This window comes from Mus pahari, chromosome 18 (assembly GCF_900095145.1).
Source record: "Mus pahari chromosome 18, PAHARI_EIJ_v1.1, whole genome shotgun sequence".
NCBI classification, from domain to species: domain Eukaryota; kingdom Metazoa; phylum Chordata; class Mammalia; order Rodentia; family Muridae; genus Mus; species Mus pahari.
Genome location: NC_034607.1, coordinates 40,557,854 through 40,564,898, shown reverse-complemented (window position 1 = coordinate 40,564,898; position 7,045 = coordinate 40,557,854).

Sequence of the window (7,045 nt, the reverse complement as noted above, 5' to 3'; positions counted from 1 at the left end):
GGGAACTTTCGGGATATCATTTGAAATGTAAATAAAGAAAATAATAATAATAATAATAATAATAAATGCTATAAAGGTGGCGTATATGCTGCTACTATGATTTAAAAAAAAAAAAAGATTCTGTGTAGAATTTCCTTTGAACTTTGATTCAAATAGGAACTCAAAAGGATTTTGTTATCAAAGAAACCATTTCCCAGGTGATAGGTTAGTTCTCTGCAGGTGAAATGAGCTAATTCAAAGCAGGTTAGATTAAAGGCAGGGCTCTTGGGAAGCTGCTCTTGGTGAGTTCACAGGCTCCAAGGATTGAGACAAGGGAAGTTGCCAAGGGGGGAGGGGAGAGAAGAAAAAGAGAAAGGGCAAGCTTAGAGAGAGAAGAGAAGGAGAGGAGAGTGAGGAGATGGGGAGAGGGGAAGAGAGGGAGAGAGATAGAGAGTGTAAAATGTCTGGATTCTATGGGGGGTGGGGCTCTGGGTGAAGGGCAGCCCAGCCCCTGTGCTAGAAAGTTCAAAGTGGGGAGAACCGGGAGGCCAGGGCTGCTTTGACATGTAAAATATGCATCTGTGCACCTCAGTCCCGCACTCTAGGTATTTTTCTGAATCCTAATAACCTTAATCTGGGCAGCTGGTATGATGGAAGGCAGAAGCAGGCAGATCTCTCTGAGTCTGAGGCCAGTCTTATCCCCCTCCACAGGAGGTTCTACAACAGATGTGGCCACAGAGACCCCATTTCCAGAGGAAGGGAGGCACTTGATGCTTTTGCCAAAAGCCTGTATTTGGTTCCTACTCATATTCCCCAGCTCACAAGCGCCCCATGCCCTTAACTCCAGTTCCGGAGAATCTAACACTTTTTTTGGTCTCTTTGGGTACCTGCATGCTTGTGATGTACAGAACACACACACACACACACAATAAATAAATAAGTAAGTAAAAAAAAAAAGCCATTGTTTTGTTTGTTTGTTTTTAGCCAGACTTGGTGGTAAATGCCTTTAATCCCAGCAATTGAGAGGGAGGGATGGGGATCTCTGATTTAGAGACCACCCTAGTCTACAGAGCAAATTCCAGGACAGCCAGGGCTCCACAGAAACCTTGGTCACCCCCACCCCCACCCCACCCCAAGCCTATTGTTCTTAAAAACTAGTTTGAGATTTTTTTTTTTTTTTTTGGTTTTTCGAGACAGGGTTTCTCTGTATAGCCTTGGCTGTCCTGGAACTCACTCTGTAGACCAGGCTGGCCTCGAACTCAGAAATCCACCTGCCTCTGCCTCTCGAGTGCTGGGATTAAAGGCGTGCGCCACCATGCCCGGCGTCTAGTTTGAGATTCTTAAAGCTTGCTACTGTTGTGATCATAAAAAGAGGAAGAGCTATAAGACTATGTTCTGTAGGGGAAGGGAGTACCTCAGTGGGCCCATGCCCAGGCATCCCCTTCCCCCTGACAGTACAGTATAGAATAGTTTATTCAGGACATGGGGAGGGGAGTCAAGAGGGTAGTAGAGGCAGAGAGAAGGAGAGAGTAGAGAAGTAGAGACCGGCCATGACAGTGTGGAGAGAGGGGAGAAGGGAATGGGGAGAGAGGGGGAGCAAGTGGGGGCAAGAGGCAAGAGAGAGAAGCAGGAGAGAGAGAGAGAAAGAGAAAGAGAGAGAGAGAGAGAGAGAGAGAGAGAGAGAGAGAGACACGAGGGAGCAAGCAACCACTTCTATAGAGCCAGGCCTACCTGGCTGTTGCCAGGCAACCGTAGAGAGGAGCATGCCTGGTTATTGCCAGGTATCTGTGGGGGTGGAGTCCAGATGATACCAATAGCTACTTGCCCAATATCAAATATTAATTCAATATCACATATTAATTATACATCTGTTCCTGGCTGGAGAGATGGCTAAGTGGTTAAAAGTACTGACTGCTATCTCAAAGGACCTGGGTTCAGTTCCTAGCACCCATATGGTAGCTCACCACCAGTTGAAGAGTCTGACCCCCCACCTCCATTTTGACCTTCACAGGAACCAGACACACATGTGATACACAAACATACATTCAGGCAAATACTTATAAGCAGAAAAACAAAATATCTAAAGAAAAGAAAACCACAGTTCCTATAATAATATTTTTCTTCAATCCACTTATATTTTACAGTATATGGATTGTGTGATATACAAGTATGAATGTATGCATGTGTATGATTAGCCCTGGGGCAGGAATGAGCCTCCCTCTTTTGGTTGTTTTCTTGCGATTCTGGTACTCGCTATGTAGAACCAGGCTGCCCTTGAATTCAGAGAGCTCCATCTGTCTCTGGGTACTGGGATTTGCCCAGTGTGGCTTGTTTGCCAAGTTGCTGCTACTCTTTGTGTTATGTGGCATGCATGTATGTCTGTATATCATGTGTGTGAAAGGCTATCAAAGGCCAGAAGAGAACACCAGATCCCCTGGAACTGGAGTGACAGCCCGGTGCGAGCTGCTTGTATGTGCTAGAAACTGAAAACTCCGATCCACTACAAGAGCAGCCAGTGCTCTTATCCACTAAGCCATCTCTCCAGCCCCCATATTTAGTTATTTGTTTGTTTGTTTTTTGGAGGGTAGTATTTGTTGTTTTAGCAAGGCCTCATGGTATAGGTCATCTTAAGCTCAAACTCACGGCAATCCTCCTGCCTCACCATTCTGAGTGATGAGATTACAGGTGTGAGCCACTATTCCTCATTCACTTTGTCTGCATTTACACGGTAGAATACAGCTTTGGAGACTGGACCTGTTGCTCAGTAAGTAGAAAGCTTTGCCTGACATTCATGGAGCCCTGCTAACAGCCCTGAGCATTATGTAAAGCAGGTATGGTACCATATGCCTAAATTCCAGAGCCAGGGAGACGGAGGCAGAAGGAGCAGAGGTTCAAGATCATTCTTAGTTATATTGAACAATTAATGCCAACCTGGACTATGTAAAACCCTGTTTCAAAGGTTGAAAAAATAGGGCTGGAGAGATGGCTCAGTGGTTAAGAGCATGGGCTGCTCTTCCAGAGGTCCTGAGTTCAATTCCCAGCAACCACATGGTGGCTCACAACCAACTGTAATGGGATCAAATACCCTCTGAAGAGAGCAACACTGTAAATACATTAAATAAGTAAATAAACAAATATTTTTAAAAGTTTGAAAAAATAAATAAGTAATAATGGGATTGATAATCAACAAGACTGCCATTGCTCTTAAATTCTCCCTTTTATTAGTTTTATGGAATAAGATATGGAGTGAGCTCTTAATCAGTTAAATCCTCTGTAAAATGGGCATAATAATAACTAAATTAAAACTCTGTAAATTGGATATAATAACTAAATTTAAAAAATTAAAGAATACACTTAAAGTGTCCAGCATACTTTTTGTGATCTAACAAGGCTAAATGCATTTTCCTTAATTTACAGAGACTATCCAGATTTCTTTTTTTTTCTTTCTTTCTTTTTTCTTTTTTTCGAGACAGGGTTTCTCTGTATAGTCCTGGCTGTCCTGGAACTCACTTTTTTAGACTAGGCTGGCCTCGAACTCAGAAATCTGCCTGCCTCTGCCTCCCAAGTGCTGGGATTAAAGGTGTGCACCCACCACGCCCGATTTCCAGATTTCTACCTCTGTTGTTATCTTCCTTTTTAATAATCCTGATTCACAGCTTGGCACTATACTTACTTTGTGAATTGACATATTCCTAATTTTTTCTTGAGAAAAATACTGCCACAGTATTCCCCTAATCGTATTGTTAAGACCCTGAAGTTTTGAAGTCTGAGCTCATTTCTGTCTATTTGGACTGCCTGCCTTTTGGAGTTTGGGGAATTTCCAATTGGAGTGTTCTTTGGACTTAACACTTACAATCTGCCTGGACTGAAGGTCTAAAACCTTCTTAGCCAGTGTGACAGTCTCCCAGTTCTTAGGTTATAAGAACTTTTCAAGACACTTAATCTCAAACGGAATCTGGAACAGTTTCCCCAGGACAAAAAAGGAGAGTCTGAGCAAAGGCAGGTAACCAAGCCTGGGGCCCCAGTCACCTTGTCCCCTAACCCATTGCTCTGTTACAGTGCCTGCCAGCAGGCGGTTTGGGTCTATGTATTGGTTAAGGCTGCTGTTTGCTTTTTCCCCAGCCCCCAGCTCTATGCACCGACCAAGGAGGTCCTCCACCCCTTAACTTTAGAGCACTTGACAGAGAGACCGATGGTGCTGTTAAGGATCTCTTTTCAACTAAAATAGAAGTAAAAAGTAAAATAAAGTGGTTTCCTTAGAGCCGGGGGAGGTAGGAGGAGAAGGCTGGTTTCTGAAAGAAGATGCGGTTGGCGAGATGGTTCTGTGGTTAAGAGCACTGGAGGCTCTTACAGAGGACCTGGGTTCAATTCCTACCACCCATGTGGTGGCTGACATCTGTCTATAATTCCAGCTTCAGGGGATTCTGACCACCACAGGCACCAGACACTCACAGAGCGCACATACATACATGCAAGCAAACACTCATACAGATGAAATAAGAATAAAGGCACTTTAAAAATTGTTTTTTGTTTTTGTTTTTTGTTGTTGTTGTTTGATTGTTTGTTGTTAGATGTAAAAAGGCAGAGAGCATAAACCAGAGAAACCAGGCATGGACACAGATGAGGGAAGATAGGAATGGTGTCCCAGTTGAGAAATTGGCCCTATCACTGTTAATGAGCGAGCATGTAAGCATTCCCCTGAATGGAGTCTACAAGGTGGTACATAGTCACTCACCTGCTAAACAGACAGGTTGAGCATTGGCAATGTGTTAGATGATGAAGAAGGTGCCAAGATTATAGCAGGGAATGAGTTGAATTGATAATCTAATACAGTGACTGAAATCTCAAATAACTAGAGTGATATGTAATACATGTAAGTTCCACAGACAGGCAGTATGGCAGCAAACACCTTTACCCTCTGATCCATTTTGCTCGTCGATAATTGCAAGATTTTATGTGGAGCCTATTTCCTGGGAGATATTGGTTCAAAAAAATAGAAACTCGCAAATTCTACTAGGTCTTGGGGTACAGGCCTCTAATCCCCTTCTGGGTTAGCTGAAACAGGATGGAAGGCCAAGCAAGGCTGCCTGGTTGAAGGAGCAAGTCCAAGGTAAACTTGGACAACTGATGGAGAGTCTGAAGAGCTTTGGCTGCTCAGTCACAGGATCAAGGTTCAATTCCCAGTACCTGCATGAAGGCTCAAAACATCTTTAACTCTGGCCCAAGATATCTGATATGCTCTCTTCTGACCTCTGCAGGCACCTAGCCATGCATGTGGTACCTAGACATACATACAGGCAAAGAGTCATACACAAAATGAGAGAGACAGACAAACAGAGACAGAAAGAGACAGAGACGTGAGCTCAAGATTTGGGGATGTAAATCAGTGATAAAATGCCCTAGGTTCAACTTCTAGCAACACACACACACACACACCCACTAAAAAGCATCAATTTTTCGCTATGCCAGATTTGTCACTTCAATGAGAGTAAATGAGCTCATGGCTTTGAATAGCGTCAGTATGAACTGTTACCTGATCTGCCCCACCTGAGGTTTGAATTTATGATAGATACCATGAAAACACAGCAGCCAGTCAGTACACAATTTTCACCAAGCTAAATTACAGAAGAGAATAGTCAAGCAGCATGCTAAATAAAATGCTGAGATAAAACTAATGGTGTGGAGTATTCGCCTAACACACACAAGGTCCCAAGTTCAGTCCCCAGAACTTGCAGAACACACAACAGAAAACCCTGGGCATTCAGGCCTAGTTTCCCATCTCTATATTATGGCATAAAGAACATATGTACTCCATGTGCCAAGTAAGAAATGGAGAAAAGTTGGTCAACTGTCCAAGTTAAAGTCAGAAGATAAGTCCTGGTGATTTTTAGTAAAATACACTTCAAAAAAGCTAGAGTAGCCCTGGGTGGTAGTGGTACATGCCTTTAATCACAGCACTCTGGAGGCAGAGGCAGGTGGATCTCTGAGTTCGAGGCCAGCCTAGTTTACAGAGTGAGTTCCAAGACACCAGGACAACCAGGGTTACACAGAGAAGCCCTATCTCTGAAAAGTAAAAACAAAACAAAATAAAAACAAAAACAAAAAAACCAAAAAAAATCCCAAACCTAAGTAAGAAATTAAAAATTTTTAGAATGTATACATGCATCACATTAGATGGTAACAAATGTGGTTGCTATAATTCCAGGACTTGGGAGACAGAGGCAGGTAGATCTCTGTGAGTTCAAAACCAGTCTCATCTACATAGTTAGTTCCAGACCAGCAGGAGCTGCACTGAGAATCCCTATCCTGAGATAAACATTTATCTATTTCTTTATTTCTTTACAAGTTAACAGATAAGGAAACAAAACAAAACACACCACACATTACCTTACTACTTACTTTCTGTATTGGTGGAAGAAAATCCTTGACAAGAGTAACTCAAGGAGGGAAGCCCCAGGGTACAGTCTGCTATGATGGGAGAGCCATGATGGAGACACTGGAGATGCTTGCTGGTCACACACTGCTGTGCCTGGCTCCCTGTCTCCATTTTATTCAGGGCCGGTCTTCTTACCTTAGTTAACCTAATCTAGATATTCTCTCATAGATAAACCCAAAGGCTTCTTTCCATGTAGACTACAAATTCCATCACATTGAGAACAGAGATTTAAATATCATAGCACCTATAAATATGTATAATTTTCTGTGCCAATTTAAATTTATATATATTTATATATATAATACATATTAAATATATATATGAGCCGGGCGTGGTGGCGCATGCCTTTAATCCCAGCACCGGGGATGCAGAGACAGGTGGATTTCTGAGTTCGAGGCCAGCCTGGTCTACAAAGTGAGTTCCAGGAAAGCCAGGGCTATATAGAGAAACCCTGTCTCGAAAAGCCAAAAATAAATAAATAAAAATAAATAAATAAATAAATAAATAAATATATATATATATATATGAAATCCCTAAGTATAGAACTCAGTATAGTAAAAAATGTAGAAGACTCTGTTATAAAAACTAGAAAATATAACTGAGAGGAATTAACAAAGTCGAATAATTTAA